Raw genomic sequence first — 22,027 nt, 5'->3', positions numbered from 1 at the left:
GGAGAGGAAAATTTATAAAAAACTGGGTCAAAAGTTGGAAAAATTATAAAGTAAGGCAAAGAAAGAAAAGCGTTGCAAAGTTGAGTTCAAAAGAAACAGAGGAGTGGAAAGGCCAAAGACATGGGCGGCGGATAAAAGGGGTGACTCTAAAGCGAATGTTTATACACACACACATATATACACACTCCTTTATCCATCCTCTGCCGACTGCATTTTGTTTATTATTCCTTCTTTGCTATTTGTTTGTTTTTTTCGACTTTATTGCAGCAGCAGCAGCCGACAAGAAATCGAAATAAAGAAATCTCAGGAGATATTTCAGGAAATTAAAATGGGCAAAAGGGTAGAAAAGTCAAAGTAGGACACACACAGCCACCATCTACTCGAAAGCATTAGAAGTGCAACCAGAAACTAAAGAGATGCTGATCCAAATGCTTCCAAAGCATGCTTTTTTATGAAAATGTTATTTAATTTCCTTCAAATAATTTCTAATCTCTTGCTTTGAGTTCTAAGCTAATTGGAAGCATAAACTAAACAATTTACAAAAATTTTTTTTTAAGATAATTCGCTAAAAGTAACAATTCGCTAATTCTAACAATTTATTTATTATATGCTTTAAAAGCATGCTTTTTAATGAAAATGTTATCCATTTTCTTTCCAATAATTGCTTAATTTTATTAACTCCTACTCAGAAGTATGATATAATTTAGATCCTTTATTAAACCATTAATTATCACCCAAAATCGACCTATAATTTTCCAATTTCTCCCCAACTCTGACAATTATTCGCTTTGTGCTTTTGCTTTGTGGGTGTCCCTCTCGGTTAAGAAAAGCAACCAGCTGCAGTTTATAATCAAATTAAAGGCAAAATTGAATTGCCTGCTGACCGAACCATTCATTTGTCTGAAAACCCACAAGAATCCAAGGCCCAGTACCCAGTATCTGAAAACACACCTCAAAGAGGTGTTAACTGCAATTTTATGCAAATTAGTGGCAAACAAAACTCAATTCAGTTGACTAGCGATGGCTATCAATCGTAGACAAAAAGCTAATTGCATTGTTTGTACTTTAATTAACCGAAAATGTATAAGCCGCACCTCCGGATCACAGAATCCGGAGACACCTACTCTCGGCGAGAAAAACGGAAATCTGATTTGGCAATCTAGAAGAACAACAAATAAGCCAAAAAAAAATACAAAAAATAACATGAGTTTCAGTGATAAATATTGGCTAATTATAAAAAAGTAAACAACCTTCAAGACAACAGAAAAAAAATAAAGTAAAATAAATAAATAACAATAGAAGAAAAAAATCACAAATGTCAAAGCAAAAATATTTGCTGTTAAAATTGTTCAACTTTATTTTGTTTTTTTTTTGTAGTTTTTTTTTTGGGTTTTTGTGGCAGCTGCAGAAAATGTTAACTGCACAAAATGTAAATAAATTTTCTTCATGCAACAAATGCAGGCAGTGGAAGTGGCAGCAACTGAAGCTTCGACTGCAAAGTCACGTTGCGGCAGCAGGCAGCAAGTCAACAGACAGCGCGCGATTTGTGCCACTAACCTACTTCAAGACAACAACCAACAAGCTCCGCTCGGAGCCCGCCTGCCTCTTAAGCTGCCGCTGCAATGCCTCACTTTTTGTCCAAGCAATCTGAAGCGTTGACAAAAAAAAAAGTACTTACACGCAAAGAAAAATAATGGATTTTGACTCTCTCTAAATGTTAAGAGTTAAGAGTTTGTTAAGGAAGTCTAATAAGTCTGAAATTATTCAAATTAAATTATTGGGAACAGAGACTCGAACTTCTACACTTCTTTATAGAAAGGCAAGCAGTAGGGCTTCTACCTCATCGAGGAAGTCTTATAAGAAACTATCCTAAAACCTAAACCCTAAACCCTAAACCCTTTTAAACCTCCTACCTCCCACAACTTCTCATTAATCAAAGTTTCTTCATAAAAGGCCTCCAACAAATTAGGCAGCTTAAAAGCCAAAAGGCGTTGATTGATTTGAAAAAGGCTTCAGATTCAGATTCAGTTTCAGTTTCAGCTTCAGAAAGGCCAGATTGATGGCTAAGGTGTCTCCATCTCAATCTCAATCTCGGGTAAGTGATTTGCTGAGAATGGTCAGCAGCTGTCGCAACTGAAAGGCCGAAAACAGCTCAATTGAAAACAAAAAATTTAAAAACTTATTTATGTGCCAAGAGATCTACATACATGAAGTAGAAAAAAGAAGGGATAGGCACAAGACAGATGTTTGGGTTGACCCATAAAAATTATCAGGCTGTCTCAGTGACACGAAACTGACACGGCGGTGCCGTGGAGATATCATGGTATGTATAATTCTATGCAAGGCACTATTATCAAAAGCTCTCAGTGGCAATTATGTGGGCATTGTTGCCCAGGGTCTCGACTCTATGATTCATCAACATCATCAGCTGGGGCTATAAGGCTTGTAATAAACATAATTTTCCAGTTGTATTTTGTATTTTTGTTGTCTATTGTGGCGCACAGCTGCTGACCAAAAAAAAAAGTTAGTTGGAAAATTTGCGGCCTTTTGTTGCAAAAACTCCTTGAAAAGTTAATCAAGATTCAAATGGCCAGGGCAGTAATTCAGGTGGTTATGTGCAGTTTTCTTTACAGTTTTTATGGGTAGAAGTAGTCGTTTGTAAGAAAAAAGGTTAAGAGTTCAACCCTGTCCTAAGCCTTTTATTTCATATTATTCCAATATTTTTTGTAAATTATTTAAAAGCCATTTTAATCTAATATTTTTTATCAATTTATGTATATTAGATTATCTCCAAAACCCTCTATGATAAAACCCTTTTATCTGACATCTATTAGCCCAGTCTAGTTCAACGAACCTGCTTTAATTCATTTCCATTTTTAGCCAATTAGCTTGACCAGTTGCTAATTAAATTTACAATAGCTAGGTCCGGGGGGTCAGTGCCATACAATATTGTCATAAAATGTTTGTTTATTAAACAAACACACACACACACACAGCACCCAACTAGACTAGAGGGTGGGGGGGGGGTAACCACCTTCATCTAATTAAAAATATAATTTATGTTGACTCTCTTTTTACGCTGATACCAAAAATGGCATTAAAAGTTTGCTTCAAAAAAAAAAAAGGGGGGAACTTGTTGTTAAGGCAATTAAACTTGAGTGCCGACCCCCTTTTTGCCAACCGGCTCTGGACTGACCCCACCGGCACAGACTTCCCAAAGATGAGCGTTTCTCTGGCGTTTTGCATGCGTTTTAAGCAGCTAGAAAAACGCACCGAAGCATTAAGAGAAAAGTGGTTGAGGATTTTTGCATTTTTATTTTTTGCAATTAAAATATTCACATAATACAACTAAAGGGAGAAAAGTTAGTTAGCATTTTGTGTTTTATATTTATTTTATTTTCATTTTTTTGCATAGATAAAAGATACAAAAGAGTAGAGATACTAGATACTAGACTAGTTGTATCTATTTTGAAGCTGAGTCTGAGGCTTGTTGGTGGCTCAACAGCGCGTAAAAGTCAACGACAGCTAAATGTGGCGCTCGAAAATTAATTTTCAACTTTTATTGTGGCTTACTGGCACCACCCTCTAGCAGAACCAGAGCCAGAGTGGCATCCACCATCCAAACTCCCCAGACAATAGTCTCTGACTATATCATTTTTAATGAGTCTGAGACACACACGCATCTGGGGAGTATATTCAACTTTAACTTACGATCACATAACTGGGCACTGTTCCATGACTCACTTGGATTGTTTCGGGGTTAAGTGCTAGGCTGGGTGGGTCTATGGCTCTAATCTTAAAACAATGTGAAGAGCACCGTTTTAGTTTTTAATTATTCTTACCTAAAAAGAGACAAGTGAAAGAGAAATAGTTAGAAATAGTCAGAAAACATAGTAGAAATAAATTTATTATGAACTTAAATCCTACTACTAATTCCCTTCTGTACTTCTGTTCTGTTTCAAGGAGACTGCGGCATAAAGTATTATCGGAACTCTAACATCGAAATACATAAAAGCCCGTACTGTCAAAAGCAAATTCGGCAAAACACTTCAAATGGTCTCAAGTGTGTCGACCGAAAAGCCAGTTCATGTTCAAAACAAAAATTCAATTCAATCAAAAAAAAAAAAACAAGGGGAGGCCCACAAAAAAAGATATACTATAGAACAAAAAAATATAAAAAAGGAAAACAAAGTTTTTCGTGGTCCCCGAAGCTGCAGAAAAGTCAACAACAAAAATTTGTCAAGCAAATAAAAAGGAATGCGCAGTGGCTATGGCTATGGGGCTCTGTGCCGGAAATTTATGCAGCTCCCCTTGGAGACAAGAGCTCTGCAACTCCCAGTAGTAGTAGCTGGAGTGGGCGTGGCACTGCCTCTATTTCTAGTTTGATTTTTATTTTCTTTTTGCCAGTTTTTTTGCCATTTTTTGTTGTAAACTTTTTGTAAATATGCATGAGCACGTTGGCAAACGCTTGACGGACATTAGAGCAACTGACTGAATGACTGAATGACTAACTGACTGATGGATGGCAGGCCGACTGGCCAGGATGACTGGGAATGAGTGAGGGGCAGTGCCACGCCCCTGTCGACACTGCCTGGCGATTTGTTGGTTTTTGATTTGAGTTTATGATGAGAGTTCTGGGTTATGCACTGAGAGAAAGAGGGGTTTAAAAGGGATAAGGGATAGTTTTTATTGAATTTTTGGATTAAAGTTGCCTCTTTTTTAATTGACTTTCCAGTTAATGTCTAGTGACTCCCTCTAGGGTCTAGGTTATGCGAGGAGTGGGTGTTATAATATATACTATATACTATAGGCAAGACTACAACTAGCTACTAATAGACGCTACTAATAGGCCCTACTATACGAAAGGTATTACTATACTATAGCTACTACTATACCATAGTCACTACTATACTATAGGTACTACGATACTATAGCTACTACTATACTATAGCTATTACTATACTATAGCTACTACTATACTAGAGCTACTACTATACTATAGCTACTACTATACTATGGCTACTACTATAATATAGGTCACTACTATAATATAGTATATACTATATACTATATATACTATACTATATAATATAGGCACTACTATAAGACTACTACTGGGTACTAATAGACTATACTTTAGTTACTGTAGCCACCTTTAGCAAACACTTTGAAACGAGGCTGCCACCAACCCGATAAGGGGTTTAGGTTCCTTTCAGACACTAACACTTTCCTCCCAAATGGGAAATGGTTTTAATTATCTGGGCTCTGCCCGACCCACACGACCTGAGGGGAATTTTTAATCAAAAAGAGTCGGAGAAGTTTGAAAATATCTACATACGAATATGAATAATAACTACATGAAGCCATTTATTGGATTTTAAAATAGCTACTACTAATAGAATAGCTATCACTAGCTATCAAAAGCTACTACTACTACTAAAATAGTTACTATTATTAGTAGAGTTACTAAAAGTTAAAGTAGCTACTATCACTACCTAGAATATCTACTACTACTAGAGCAACTACTACTACTAAAATAGCTACTACTACTACTAAAATAGCTACTACTACTACTAAAGTAGCTACTAAAATAACTACTATTACCAAAATAAAAACTACTACTTCTAGTATAGAAAATACCACAAAAATAGCTACTACTAATACTTGAGTAGCTACTACTAATAGGATAGCTACTGCTTAGAATAGTACCTGCTACCAGAATAGTTACTACTAACTAAATGGCTACTACTACTGGAATAGATAATATTACTAAAAGGGCCACTACTACTAAAGAAGCTACTACTAGTAGAATACATACCTACTACTACAAGAATAGCTACTATTATTAAATATTAAATAGCTACTACTACTTCTAAAAAAACTACTACTACTAGAATAGCTACTAATATTAAATAATAATTGAATAAATCTTGTACTAGCCTATCCTTTCCGGGCAATAAAATATCCTTTATCATTCGGATAAATAAACACATTTATAAGAAAAAAAAAAACAAAAAAAAATAACAAGAAAATAAGAAAAGAATAGAAAAGCCCCAGACACGTAACAATGAAGAAAAGAAAGAAAAATCAAGACTCAAGCTCAAGCGAGAAGCAGAAAAGATTCGCCTTCGCTCAGACTTTTGGCTTCCTTCTGTGTGTTTTTCCCGGGAATTTTCACCAAAACTCTGCACACACTACTACACACAAACACAGACACACACACACACAAGAGGAAAACTTTTCCACAGACATGGAAATCTACTCAGCTATGGGAGTGTTAGTGTGTGCGTGTCGGAAGGACGCAGAGACGCAGGGGTGTTATAAGCGGTTAAATTCGAGGATGCTACTACTACTACCACCCACCACCACTGCCTCCTGTATCCCTCCTACCCATCCTCGCCATGATTCCACCTTTCCACGTGTACTCCACGCGCCTCTAGCAACGCGCCATTCCCAGAGCCACTCCGCCAATTGCCACCCCCCAGGATCACCCCTCCGCCCCCTCTCCCCAAGCCCCCACTCGTTTGTCCTTTGTGCGACCCCCAGGTACAGTCCACAGGATCCCGCCACTCCTCCTTCCTGTTCATCATCGACTGTTTGCCAACCGTTTTCATGTGTGGATGACGCGCACTTTTCCCCAGGACCTGCAGGATGCCAGCTAGAAAGAGAAAGATAGCTAGAGCTATAGCTAGAGCGAGAGAGAGAGATTCTTTGGAAAATCCTGTGGCTAATTTTATGTTACGCATACGCCGCGTGTGTTGTTTCTGTTTTTTGGCGCTCTGCCTCGGTGGGGGAAACTATGTTGCCTACTTTTAAGCGTTTTCAGAATGGTTCTGTTCTTTTTTTTGTGTTTTTTGGTTTGTGGGCTAGAGGTTTTTGGGTTTTGGTAGCCGAAAAAGGATGAAAAGGAGGCAGGACATTACCATTTAGCATCTAAATTAGTCAGATGGTTGGAAAAGTTTCACTTTTTTTGTGGTTTAGACTTTAAAATTTAGAGGAAAGTGCTAAAGAATATCTATATTTTTCAAGGACCTCTTTAAGTTACAAACTTGTATAGTTTGAAAAGCAAAACCCTTGTCTTGATTTTCTCATTTAGTTTTAATACTTTTATCCTTTAATAAACTAAGCCCGGGACAGGACATTCCCAGGCCAGACCATAAAATATCCTCGGGCTAGGGCAGTGCCCTCTAGTCCTTCTAGGCAGGCTTTGGTAACTTGATTAAGATCATAATCGTTAAAATTACTTGAGCACAACTATTTTACGAGCAAATTACTAGTTTTCTTTTTATACATTTTTTTTATTTTTATTTTTATTTTTATTACTTATGCAGGCAACAGCAACGACACAAGTTCAGTGCCTCTAACTCTCACTCTGACCGAAAATAATTTATGCCAAAGTTGCTCCGCAGAGGAAGCCTCATCCTTTAGAGCCCTCTTGATTTTCCCATCGATACTGCTGCTCCTTCTACCAAAACTGTGTGATGTAACAGCCCACTCTTGCCCCGCTGTGTGTTACTTTTACGATGTTGCCACAAGTTCTCTGGCTCTGACTCTGACTCTTCTCACCGTTCGACTAGTTGCCAGATTACGTTTTTCCTTCAACTCTCTGCGGAGTAAGAGCGGAGGAGGTCTGTTTCCGTCTTAACTTCCACTGAGATTGCTCTTCGCCAGGACGAATTTCGAGGAAAATGTCCTTCATCTGGCATTTTTGGGGGTTTTGTGGAAAATTGTAGCTCGGAACTTTGTTTTGTTTAATTTTAAGCGACGACTAGGAAGCGACTCCTTCTCCTTCTGCTCACTAAATGCAAAAGCAAGGCGAAAACTTTCTGCCTCATCCTTCCACATCCTTGCCGGAGCTCCTCCTCCTCCTCCTGCAACCATCTGCTCTTGCTGTCCGTGGATTATTTTTCGCATTTCGCATTTGGTGAAAATTGTGTGGCAGCAGATAACACAAACGGGCCAAAAGGATGTAGGAGGAGCTCCAGAACCATGGAGGTATCCTGGCGCTTAAAAGTGGCGAAATATTTATTACGTTGAAATATGTTTTCAGAAGCTCAGCTTCCAGGAACATGTTACATAAAGTTCTCTCCTCTAAACTCATCTTTTTTTCATCCTCATATCGCATATTCCTCATATTATATAAAAATAAATATTAAATGAGAGAGTTTGCATTTAAAATGATACGCTGCAAGGGAAATATTGATTGTTTTGTTAAATATTTTATTTGACAGGCTCTTGAAACAAAAAAAAGGACCAAAAATCAGTCAGATTCTGACAAAAAAAAACACAGACATGTGATGGTTAAGCTTATTAGAGTCCTGCCACGCCCTTGAAAATAATAATAAAATTTTAAATAAAGTCCTAGCACAAAGTTTAGGAGCAAAAATACTACTAAACTACTATATACTATGCTAAAAATACTAAAAAAATACTTTAAAAAACAAGGAAAGTAAGGAAAGAACTCTGTAGAAAACAAAACTCTGTTCTAGAAAAGGTTATTTGAAAGAAAAAACAAAAAATAGGAAAAACGAATGCGACTACAAGGCAAATGTTTACGACTCCAAAGCGCCTGAATTTATGTGCATAATTTTTTATTTCTCTCGCCAGACAGTCTCATTCCTTGTCCTTGTCCCGCCCCCATCCTGGCCCCCAAGAATAAGAGGCGTGGCACTAAATTTATGCAAACAATAAAAGGCAGCAAAGCGAAGGGTAAGCACGCACAACAACCAAAAATAACAAACAAAAAATTCAAACTTTTTATCCAAAAAATAAGAAAAATATTCAACAAAATAGATAATTGAAATTTCTACCTAGGTAGTAGGGAGGAGGAGTGGCAGTACCTACGAGGGCGTGGCAGGTCGTTTTGTCACAACGCCCAGATGTATGCTATACAAAGTTTTTTATTTTCTGTTTCCCAGGCAAGAGTTTTCCAACCTAGGCACTATAATTAAGGCGGTTTGCGGGGCGTGGCAGTCAGACAAAGGCATCCAGACACCCTGTGGGGGGTGGCGAGCAAGATTGCAATAATAAAGTTGCAACGGCAACCCCCTGAAAACAATTGCAACAGCGGGAATATATGGAGAGAATACATGCAACCGGGGGAGGCAACAAAAGCACACCTTTTTAGAAAAATATCAGAACCAGAATAGGAGTAGGATTAATGAAAGAAATAGAGAATCAAAGAATTAGCCATATAAGGTGCATGCAACATTGCAACACAAAGACTTGCCACAGACTCAAAAGAGGCAAAAAAAAAATATATATCTGGCTATCTTAAGCGCTGGAAAGTATGCTACGAATAGCATTTTGTTGCGCAATTAAGGACCACAAAGCTGCCCCAGTGTGTGGCAAGCATGTTAGTGTTTGTTAAGCACTTTCAACAGTTTGTAAAATTCCGTTCCTGAAATGTTTATCGCACACATAAAACAGCAACGCGCGAAAAAAAAGTGAGCAAAACTTCAACAATAAAGTGCAGTCAGTAGTAGGTCCTTGCACCTCTCCAACCTAAAGGATAGCCATTGTTGATAAGTCGTGAGCTTCGCCATAATGCTTAGAAATAATACAAAAAAAAAAAAGGGTTAAAGTTTAGAGGAGCGATGAGGAGCGAGAAGGAGCTTAGGTGTGTCCTTTCTGCCTGCCACCTCACCTCCATGGGGCGTTCAAGTGTACTTTGTTTAATGAGTTTTCCCCTGATGAGAGTTTGCTTCTTACATCGGGGTTTCCAAAGCAATCCAAACAAAGACCACCACCCACCACGCCCCAAACAGACTTTAAACCTTAAAGCGGATATTTCTAATATTTCTTTTTAAGAATATCAAAATAAAGACTGGCTTACCTGCCAAAGAAATGCGTTTCGGTTTCCTTTTAAATGATGGTTGGCAACAAAAAGGAACCTGTTTTCCTTTTCAACTTTGGCAACAAAGACTTGAAGGAAGACCAGAACCATGAAGAATTCTATTCCAGGAAAAAAATCTTAAACCTTCTAAGCAAAAACAGCGGGTTGTCTTGGTACTAGGGGTTGTCTTAGTTTAAAGATTTAATAGAGAAATATCAGAAAGATTTCTCACCCCATTTGTTTACACAAATCGAAAGGCAAACAGAGATACTACATATGTATATGTAGTTTTTCCGGGCATGAAGGTCATCAAACTTTGTCCAACCTTTGGAGGGGAGCAGAAACTCAAACATATGTCGGAGAGGCCTATAACTATAAAAATAGTTGGAGAAATTGTTCAACATGTTTGGCCTGTTCCTCAAGATCACACACAATTAACAGCTGGATAAATACCAGCAGAGAGAACATCCGAGAGGGGAACAACATACATATTTCCATTCAGTTTTGTGACTCAACCCCTGAGGGGCGCTGACAAATCAATGTCATGGGGGGGCCACCATTTAAATTTAGCCAATATCAATGAGAGAGGGAGAATCAACAAAGCAGCCAAAGGACAATGTGTTCTTCTCTTCTGTTCTTTTTTAATTAAAATTTTCTATGATTTCAATGTCATGTGATATGGCTTATAAAGTTCCCCCCTCTGAAAAAAAAATCCAAAAAATAAAAGTCAAATAGAGCCTCCTTATTCCTCATTAAAGTCAACCCTTAAAGATATATCCTTTAAGGTTGTAGTGGCAGTTATAGTCGCCACAGCATGGAACTATGTGTAGTTGTCTCCCCACTTTCTGGTTCGTGCCACCACACAGCTGACTGAGTGGAGTCGCCACCGACTGGACTCGCCTTTTGCCAATATTGTTTTATGGCCATACAATATTACCATTAGATAAATTGCCTTTTGGCGGGCAGAACCCAAAGAGTAGAGTAGAGAGTGGCACATAGTGGCACTGGCCACGTTTCAAATTACTTTCTTTATTGATTTCTTTCGGATGACTTTGGTATTGTGTCCTCGCATCTCCTCCGCCGCTCTGAAGTCGAGTTTAAATGCTCTACATGCATTCCAATGTTTTTCCCGAGAAGCTGCATCAGCAGTAGTGACTTCTATCCCCCTGACTTCGAGTGTGGGTGCGTGAAATTTGACCCTCAAGAGAAAAGCCAGAAAGAGCAAACACTTTGTCGACACCACACCATCTTCTATAAAAAGATGCATCTCACATCCCTCCTACACGTACAAGTATCTACAAGTATTCCATCGCACTTTGGCATGCTGGAGGATTTCCTCGCTTCAGCTTCAGTTTTATGACGCATTTTTATGATTGGTAAGAAAATTTTAATGCATTCTGTTGTCGAGTGAGTTTTATGGCATTTCTTTCTTGTTCTTCTGTCTATTCTTTTTTTTTGGAATAGCTCGGCTCTTGTCCGTTCTTCGAGTAGCTCATTAACCACTCGAACTTTGACCCTCTCATCCCTCTATCGGTTACCCGTTAATTATTTTTAACTATCGAATAAACTCGACTTTACGACGAATGCAACATGATTCACTTAATTGACTTACGCGGCTGATTAGTTTGTAGTTGGTAGTTGAACTTTCAAATAGACTTACCTGGAAAAGAGAAGAAAAACATTGATTAATTTAAGATTAAAGATAGTAGAGTAGTTTAGATTAAAAAATTATAGAGATATCAACCCTCAACTATCGCATTAACTATTTCCCTAGAAACCCCCATCCCTTATTCCCTAAGGAAATTAATTAGTGTGACCCTCCGATGACTCATTACATTGTCATAACGGTTTATCATGTTTTCTCATATCTAACTAATCGATAACCACAAAAATAACACACAGTATCGGCACTACCTCCCCTCCCGCCCCTATTGTGGTTTTCCGCCCATCTGGAAGGCAAAAGTTCAATTAAAAATATTTAAACTCTTGCCAGGCACACACACTAATGCGTGTACAAAATAATAAAAAATAAAACTTGGGATAGGTTGGAGAACCAACCGGGAGAGAGCCCCCAAAGGCACATATTGCAACATCCCAGCCATAATGCAGGCGGCAAAGAGGCAATGAACGCGGCCTGGGACTTTCGGGCCTACTACTTTATAGAGAGGAGGGGGAGGGGAACTTTGGGGTCTGGGTCGGTCAGTATAGACGAAGAACCGGATGGTGCTGGCTCTCTCTCTCTCTCTCTGTCTCACTCACTTGCCCCAAGATCCAAACAAAAATTTCATTCTTCTTTGTTGGTTTATTTCTTATTTTTCATTTATTTTATTTTTATATTTTTGTAGTAGTTGTTTTTTTTTCTGTTTTCTGTTTTTTTTTTGGGTGCAATGAACGTTGCGTCGCTGCTTTGGTGAGCTGCGCATGCGTGCCGACATTGTTGCCTTCCTTAGAGATGAGCAAATATTTGGGGATGGACAGTTGAAGGGAAATTATGTGATCACAACGTGACTGAATCCTCTCGGGAGTAATTAGAGAGAACTTCAACTAAAAAAATAATACTTCTAGAGACTTGACTAGAATGGTAATTCCACCCCTTACCACTAACAATTATCCCATTATAGTAATACCCAGTAATTTGTAATACTTTGTTGATTATTTTCGATACTCTATAAAGATCTATGGCTGGCTATAAAAATCAAAGTAACATTATAAATCACTCTGTCACGATCGCAGTAACAGTAACAGTAACAGTAATTTTCCAGCACTTTCTTCGCCATGACTTCGAAGATGCAAACTCGGTTGGCTAAGAAAGAAAAATAAGCCCGTCATCGGCACAAAATTTCGTTAATAAATTGGCCAGGCCAACCGAATGTTGCAGGCACAGACTCCACCTTGCGTCAATATTAACATTCATGCTCATCCTTTATGTGGCAGCAACCGGACAGGGTCAACGCTCCTTCCTTCCTCCAATGCTATTATCTGGCCATCTGCCGTTTTCTGTTGGAGCCTCTGTTGGAGTTCTCATTTTATTTTTATTTTTCCTCAGAGCCTGCTCCACAAAAAAAAGGAAAAAATCAATAAAAATATAAAACAAAATGAGGACAACGAAGCCAGACAGCTGCAAAGGACACAGGGTCAGGTAGGTACTTGAGCAGTATCCTGCCATTGATCGTCAGGATCGTCTGACAGGATCGACAATCTGCCCGAGGTTTAGTCTCCTTTGTCCTTGTTTGTCTTTCGTAATTTGAGATCACTCGCTGTGCTCTGTTTCAGTCCTGAGTCCTGAGACCTGTATTTTAAGGACCTGACACTATGTTCCCTCGCAAAAAAAAAAAAACAACGGAAAACCTCCTGCACCTGCTTCCAATAGAGCAGAAATCCGTTTGAAAATTTCAATGATTTTGCGGAATATTTAGGATCCTAGCTAATAATCCTAAAATAAAGGAGAGCAGGCAGGTAAAATAAGGATTAATCCTGTGGGCGTAGAAACGAGTTTCTTCAATGGATTTTTTTGGTATTATATATTTTTTTTGTTTCTTTATTTTTATGTATATTTATGTATATATTATTTTTCTACATTTAAACCCAAACTTTTAATTAATTAAATCGGTTTCTGTTGTTTTTTTTATTCTTTGTGTTTTTTCATATTTATTTAATATTCATTTAATATTTTCTTAATATCTGTCAGAGATTCAAGACTTCTACAGGAGGATCAGGCTCATTTTCATTCAATTATTTCAATTATTTATCAATTTATCTGTATTTATTACTATTTTTTATTATATACTTTATTTAGTAAAGACTTCTTAAGGTTCAGATTTATTTCCTGATTTTTTTTAACAATTCTCTATCACTTTATCATTCTTTTATAATCATTTTGGCTTCATGCCCCTGCTCCTAGTACAGCGAATATTATTTTATCTTGATTGATTTTTCCACCCACTCACTGGGCACTGCCTTCCTCCTGCTACTGTGCCCAGTGATTTCCATTCTCCGTTTCCTCTGTTCCAGAACACACACACACCTCATACCTCAAACCCTCATACCTCCTCTGACGCATTGCCGGCGCCAAGGAAACAAGGTACAGCTTTTGTTGCACCAAGCTCTGGGGGGTCTGGGGCGACCAGGACTGGAGGGAGCAACAACCTTTTGTTGGCGCTGCTATCCAGATCATACATCAATAACGACAGTTGACAACAAAGCCAACTCTCGCACAAATATGCAAAAAAAAAAAAAAAATAAGAAAAATAAAAGCGAGAAATCAGGTGAAGAAATCAGACCTTATACGGGGAGTTACTGCACCCCAGACTCAGGTGGCAAGGTAATTGCATGGCAACCTCATCCCAACTGTGACTCATTTGTCAAAGGAGAGATTAGAAAGAGGTGGCAAGAGCAAGAACTGTGCAAGAGGCACACAGTTCTGCAGCAAGTGGCATAAAGAAATGAGAAAATTTCTATCCAAGAGTGCCACAATTAACGCATCTGTCTAATTATCTTGCTGACAGTACTGACTCGTACGAGTATGTAGAAAAAAAAAATATATAAAAAAGAGAGAGGAGGTCTGGTCTAGGAGGCTGGCAGGCTTTTGGAGGCGCCACAAACTCTCGGGGTTGAGGGTAAATATTTAACAATGACGCTGCAGTGGAGCAGCAAAGGCATTCGCAGCAATTACCGCCATAGACTTTGGCTAGAATTTTAATTGAAATGTCAAAAGCGTTTAGTGGCAAGCACACACAGAGGATGATGATGATGATGATGATGTTGCCCCATTCAGAGTCAAGTATCCCCTTAGTATTCGTTGGTTTTTGGGGAGAATGGGGAATGTAGTGCCGCACATTGCGTCCCTGATTATGTGGCATTATTGGGGTTAAGAAAGAGGCAAAGGACTACCTTTCCTGCCACTTTCCTAAGCTAAAATAGTATATCTGCCCACTTATAGCCACCAAAAACAAGCTAAAAATCTATCAACCCGAGACACAATCTGTTAAATACCAAAAGGGTGGCAAAATGTTGTCAAAAGCTTGCAACAAAATACTGCAGATAGGCAGTTACTCCCCCACCACTTTACAGTTGCAACTAAAGAGGAACTAGGCTCTTTTTCGTTTATATCTTTTAGTTTTTGTTAACCCTCATTTAGCATAAAGAGCTCCAGACAATGGCTAGTAAGTGGAAAGCCCGAGTTGCCATTGCAGAAGTTGCAAGTTGCAGCTGCAAGCTAGGCCGACTGGCAAGCCTACTTGCCACTTTAAACGCCAGCACGATTTTCTCGTTGCGGCTGAGTGACTTGTGCCGTCGTGCCACTAGCCACTAGCCACTATCCACTAGCGAAGAAAACAAAAAAAAAAAAAATCTTCCATTGTCCTAAATATGCAAGTTCTTCTCAAGCTGTCTCTGGAGACCAGGGAGCAGATCCTGTCGAGCAGATCCTGTCCAGGCGATGGAGTAGCTGGTGTCAGATCACCCTTAATTAGCACGAATCGATTATCTTTTTTTAGCCTCTTTTTTTTAGAGTTTCTATTGTCTTTAACTCTGTTTTCCTCCTCAACTCGTTATTGACTTATTTAATTAATTTAATTTTTAAAGACTTCCCTAAACTCTTCTATTTGTTCTAAACTCTTGTTGTTATTTACCCTTTCCGATTTATTTGAAGCTTCAGTTGTCTCACTTTTCCCCCTCTAATTTAGTTTTTATAGTTTTTTATACGATTTCTCCTTAAAGACATGCCCAAACTTCTATTCTATTTATTCCTTGTTTAAAGGCTTAAAGACTTCCTTAAACTCTCCTAATTATACCGACTATATGCCGACTGCCTTCTGCCTTCCCGAAAACTAAACAACATCGATGCATAAATTTTGCAACACTTTTCGAATACTTTTTCCCGTTGCAGGCCCCTCCAGGAAAATAGTTTGACGCAAAACTTAATTAGTTTCTCCCCGACTAGCCTCCCTGGATCCCACCTGGATGGGTTTTTACTTTATTTGTGGCTGCTCCTCTCCTCCCCTGTAACCACCTCCAATGTCCCCTCGTAGCCATTCACCCATAGTGGCTTCATTAGGTTCGGGTTCAAGTAGAGTTGACCGACCCAGGCAGTGACTCGCCCCCCCCTATCCCCTGGTGCTTGGTGTGTCCAACTGTCTCGACTTGTCTGTTTCAGTTTTCCGATGCACTTTACGAGCCAGTCTACGGTCCAAGTCCAAGCCAGGAGGAGGAGGAGGAGGCCAGAGCAGTCCAACACACACACGATGATTTATTTGGCACACACGCAGTACTACCTGCTCGAGGTAGGAATCTATCCCAAAACCCAAACCTCCCATGCCCCATGCCACATGCCCCATACCACAAATACCCCATATAACCCCAAGCTGTCCCAAGTATTGGTGGCAACTTGGTTGACTATTATTTTTCATTTGGGGCGCTGCTTCTAAGGCCGGGGCAAGTGAAAATTATTTCAAGATACTTCGGCAAACACGCACCACAGATACAGATACGGTTATGGATAGTCAGGCAGATACAGATACAGATACAGATACACACGCACATTGGGAAGCGCTGTGGTCGGGTGGTGGTGGTGCAACATTATTTCTTTAGCTCCCTCTTTGCCACACTTGGTTACACGAGATACCTAACCCAGAGGCTCAAACAAAAAAAGAGACTAGCGAGGTGGCAGGGAACAGAATCAACTTCAAAGATACATTTGCGCTTCACTTGAAGCGTTCTGAAGGGAACTAAGCTGCGTCGGTTAGAGATACAAGTGTGTTTTTCGACTATCCCTAACTGCGTTCTAAGTATCTATGTATCTAAATATCTTTGTATCTCAGTATCTGTAGCTGCAAACATAACTGCGTGCGTAATTCCCTTTAAGGACATCACTACCTGAAATGCATGTGCCTGGCCAGGTCCTTGCGAGATTAAAGATAATCCCCCTTTTTGTTGGAAATTCAATTATTTCATTATTCGTCCTTTGGAGGATACTTTCCTTTCCTGCCATAGATTTCAACTAAATAGCTCTTATCCTGTTTTCAATATCAGAAAACCCCTTCTTCCCAGGCAGGACCAAGTGCAGGACTAAAGCTCCGAAAACTAGGAAAACAGGATAATTATTCAAACACTTTCAAAGTCAAACACAAACACAAACACAGAAAATATATTTTTTTGGAAAAACTTTCTCGTTGCAGAGATATCCTCCCGACCCTCCCGACAAAAAAATAAAATAAAAGGGAGTTTCAGTTTCGGTTCCAGTCGGGATATATGCAGGAGAGTCCCTTCTCCCAGGGAAGCGAATCAAAAGAACAAAAAAAATAAATAAAAAGCATATGCGGGACCTCACGACAGAACCATATCCTGTAAAAAGGCTGTCTGTGTGATGTGGTGGTGGTGCTGGTGGTGGTGGTGCTGGTGGTGTGGTGGTGTGCGAGTGCCAGACAAAATAACTGAAAAACAGGCGAAGGTTGTTCAACCAACCAACCAACCACCGAACAAAAACCCGAAACAGGACGGAAAATTAAAGGACGGAAAGGGGAACTGGAAATCAGCATCAGGACTTCAAGCTACAGCCCCAGGAGCAGCTGTTCTTTCCAAAATAGTGGATGACTGGATGACTGGCTGGATGAGATTCGTAAATAAAACTATGCATGTGCATTTTTTTTTTTGATATTTTTTGGTGGTTGGACGATATGAAGCGAAGAGTTCTGGGATTAGCACAGGATCTGGCCATCAGATGGAGGAAGAGTTGATGGAGGAAGTCTAGACAACAGAACCCTTGAAACCAGCGGAGTTGGACAACAAAAATTAAACAAGAACATCTCTATCCATCAAGCTGAATCTTTATTTTTTAGTTCTCAGATATAAAAACATTATAATTACAAACTTTTTGAGCAAAAATAGACCAAATAGGGACAGTCTCTATAAGAAAATGTATCTTCCAAGTTCTTGACTCAAATCTAAAGTAACTGGAACCTTATAATCTGTGTGGCTTAGCCAAATCAGTGAGCCAGCCTAGACCCCAGGCACCTTGCCAGTGACCAGGCCAAGATTCGAGGCTCCAAGACCACAATTCGTGCAGCAGGAAGCGGGTTTGCTTTTGCAGCCAGAACCTTTATCTTTTTTTAGTTTATTTTCCATCCGAAAACCAAACCATCCATCCGTCCAAGTGGCCCCGCCGACTGTCCCATGTCCAGTGCCTGCCTGGCCTGGCCTGCCGCTGCCTGCCTGCCTGCTCTCACCTCCCAAAAACCAGTTGCAGGTAGTTTAAAGTAAAGCCCAAAGATCTCTGCTCATTCGCTCGTCTTTTGGGATACCTTATAGCATATTTCTTATGCCACTGCCACTGAAAACATACACACCACAACATCTTCAAATACAAACCGATATATACACTCATTTTGTATAGAATTCTCTTTCGTTCCTCGACTCTTTCAGAGACTCAGTGAAGAGAAGTAGTTGGTGGGATGCATTTTCGTAGAAATTTCAAAGAACTATGCCTAGGATTAATTGGTTAAATGTTTGTTGTTCTTGGAGTCTCTCTACCTCGGAGTGGCAGTTCTCGGAATCGAATTATAAATTGAGTAATCTGGTACCATCGATTGTTTCAAGTGTTTTTTTTTTGGGTAATTGAGGATGAAGAGGTTCCTTAAAGGGACTATAACATACTACCATTGATAATCCAATAGTTTCTCCCCAAAATAGTAACTTTTATAGGCGGATTTTCTATTTTTTACTTGGCCATGTTGCCCAACTTCAGTCAAAACAAGAACTCTAGAAGGGGGCAGCACTTCCTTCCGCACCTGCAGACCACGCTTCACCTGCTTTAGAGCTTTCCACACACCGCCTCCCGCACCACCGATCCTCTAAAGCAGCACCACCTTTAGCCAAGAAACCGTAAACAAAAAATAAAAATAAAATAACAACCTGGCCTAGGCTAGGCCCGATGGCCAGGCCGGCTGCCTCTAACAACTTCGACACTTGGCACTTGAATTTAACGCTTGATTGCATTCCACTACGACTTCCACTCCCCTTTGAACTAGAGGGGCAGGATATCGGACTAGAGAATCGGGTTTCAGAGCTTATAATACAAGATATAGTCGAGTTTCACTTTAATCCATAGAGGTTTAAGGGATATAACGCATAATACATGAGATGGCCCAGTTTCAGAGGAATCTATAGATGTTTTAGGAATATCTGTATCTTTTAAACATAATAGAGAGGATTTTAGGATAAGACTTATCTATACATAGATGTTTTAAGAATAAATATTATAATACTTGATACATCCCAGTTTCAGAATAATTTATAGATATTTTAGGAATATACCTTATAAATTATATATGTATGTAATACATAATTCGTTCAAGTTTCAGATCAATTTATTCTTTTTTTAAGACTATATCTTATAATACATGATTGAGCCAAGTTTCAGATAAATCTATAGAGGTTTTAGGGATATTTAGATCCTATAGGTCTAAACTATTAGAGAGAAACTATAGTTTCAGACAAATCTATAGATGTTTTAAGTGTATATATGTTACAATACAAAATACATCCAATTTTCAGATCAATCTATAGTCATTTAAGAATATAATATATAATTGAACAGAGTTTCAGATGAATCTATAGAAGTTTTAGGAATATAACTTACAACACATTAGATAGAACCGACTTTAAGATCAATCTATATACCATTTTTGTTAATAATATGTTATAATACTACTATGTATTAAAGTTTCAGATCGTTCTATAGTCATTTAAGAATATAATACTCTATATATCCCAGTTTCAGATGAATCTATAGAAGTTTAAAGAGAAACTCTCTATCTCAAGACCTGTAAATACTAACTCAGACCTTTATTAAATATTTTCGTGGAAACATTTATGTCAAAATATTATTATCTAATGCTAGTCAGACCTGCGCCGTTGACAATTGCCTTAAAAAGCCAATCCGAACGTCAACGACTTCATTCCGCCGGCATCCACTCCACTTTCAGTCTGGAGGGGAGGGCTTCTTCTGGGGGAGGAGATTCTCTGGGCCTTCTAGACTTGGACTTGAGCCTCTTCTTGCGCCTCTTCTAGTTTAGTTTGCCTTTCTTGCCTGCTTTGTGTTTTCTTTTTTAGCCTCCTTTGCTTTTGCTCTGCTCCTCCACTTGTGGCTCTCGTCTTTGGACTTCCTTGTGCCCCAGCCTAAGCCCTCATGCTACTCCTCCTATTCCTGGCTTGTGTGCCAGTTTTTCAGTGGCTTCCCAGGGCAGACCCAGACCCATACCCATACCCATACCTCCGATAAACTGGCCTCACTTTGCGTTTTGATTATAGCCGGAAATGCCGTTTTACACGTGAATGAAATTTGTAAGTGCAGCGTTGCCAAACTTCACTTGAAATAAAAAATTATTAACAGCTATGGGTTTGTTTCTAAACTCATTTATTTTATTTTTTCAACAATTTTATGGACAATTTAAAAAAAAAATTTTAATTTAAAATTCCAGCTATCATCTACAGATTTGTTTCAAACCAGAGATCTAAACTTCCCCTTAAAATGAAGAGAAGTTAGATGCTAACCTTAATTTTTTAATAATTATTTTACAATTTTAAAACAAAATGTAAATGAAAAAAAAGAGTCAAGTCGAAAGGAAAATCAAAGAGAAGGGAAAACAGAGCAACAAAAACAGGGGAACTCGGGGTAAGAAATTATACACATCATAGAGAAAAATCCACCCTCGGGGGTCCAAAAATAAAAAAAAAAATGCACAAAGGCACAAAATCATGAAGGACTTGAAACGAGTGTATGGAAAGGATGAGGCTCAGGACCAGGACCAGGACTGAGCTGATTCTGATGTTGATGTTGACACTGCCTTGTTGCACAAAAACTGCTGCGGCAAACAGCAACATACAATCAAAAGGGTTACAGAATCAAAGGCCCAGCCAGAAGGTTGCTGAACCCACGGGGCGGCCGTGACAGAAAATCTAAACCATACTATATATGAGGGGAAATCGGAACAAAAGACATAGAACGAAGTTGCAAATACCCTAGGGTAATTGTTAGAATATTTATGAGAAACTATAAACCTCTGATAGGTTTCAGAGGGTTTGGTTTCATTTTTTGATTACAAAATATTAATATTATTCAAGAGTTTTGTTGGAGATTTCCATTAGAGATATAAGGATCTATTATTTATATATTATTTTATGGATATTAGGGAAGATTTATATTTATAAGTATTAATTCATACAATATCAAGAGTACCTTTTGAATGAAACTCGGGAATAACTATTTTATATATTTTCTTTCTTTAGATATTTGGATACAGTTTACTTATCGGTAGTATTTTGAATTATAGGGAGCCATATCATAAGGAATACCTCTAAAATAGAGTCTAAAGAGGAGGTTTCTATAGACATTCTGTTAAAATATCAATAATATCTTAGATAATACCATGAATACCTTATAACAGACATCCATAACTGAGTTTTGAATAGATATTCTGTTAAACTACTAGTATTATCTCGAATAATATACTGAATGGAACTCAGTTTTTAATAGATACTTCCAATAGAAAACAGGGAAATAGATAGGTGGAACAGACTGTCTACCTTTCAGCAGTATCTTGAATTATATGGAACGTATATCACTGGAAATATCTCCAAAATACAGTCTAAAGAACAGTTCTTTATAGATATTCTATTAAACTATAAGTATTAAATGTTAAATACATCCCGGATTCAGTTTTTAATAGATAAACCTTTTCCATAAAAGGTAGAGGGGTAGAATAGACTGTCTTCTTATCAGTAGTATCCCCCATAATATCAGTAATATAATTTCTATAAATATTTTGTTTATTTATAGGCAGTATCATAAATACTACAATGAATACCTTATAAAGGATGTCCATAAATGAGTTTTTAATAGAAATTCCATATACTTGTCAGTATTTTACGAAATACTATAAGATATATGTTCTAAATAGTATCTGGGCGAGAGTTTTCTAAAGATATTCGGTATAAGATACTCTTATAAAGACTTCTATAACTGAGTTTTTAATAGATACTCTTTCTAAATACAATCCAGTTAAGAATTTTCTATAGAAATTATGTTTATTCATCAGTAGTATCTTGGGAATACCTTTAAGAAATATTCAAAACGGAGTTTTTAATAGATATTCCTTTTACTTATCAGTATTTTATATATTTATAAGATATATATTC

At 38.3% G+C, this 22,027-nt stretch overlaps 1 protein-coding gene across 2 annotated transcripts in view; it reads right to left on the bottom strand.

Moving 5' to 3' along the window:
* LOC6506444 (serine/threonine-protein kinase NLK) overlaps nt 1-22,027 on the bottom strand; it is a 59,425-nt gene that overhangs the window by 36,812 nt on the left and 586 nt on the right. The gene's annotated exons all lie outside the window — the stretch shown is intronic.

The sequence above is a fragment of the Drosophila ananassae genome, chromosome 2R (assembly GCF_017639315.1).
Source record: "Drosophila ananassae strain 14024-0371.13 chromosome 2R, ASM1763931v2, whole genome shotgun sequence".
Classification (NCBI taxonomy): domain Eukaryota; kingdom Metazoa; phylum Arthropoda; class Insecta; order Diptera; family Drosophilidae; genus Drosophila; species Drosophila ananassae.
Note: the sequence above shows the minus strand (reverse complement) of the source record. Positions and strands in the feature narration are given on the sequence as shown.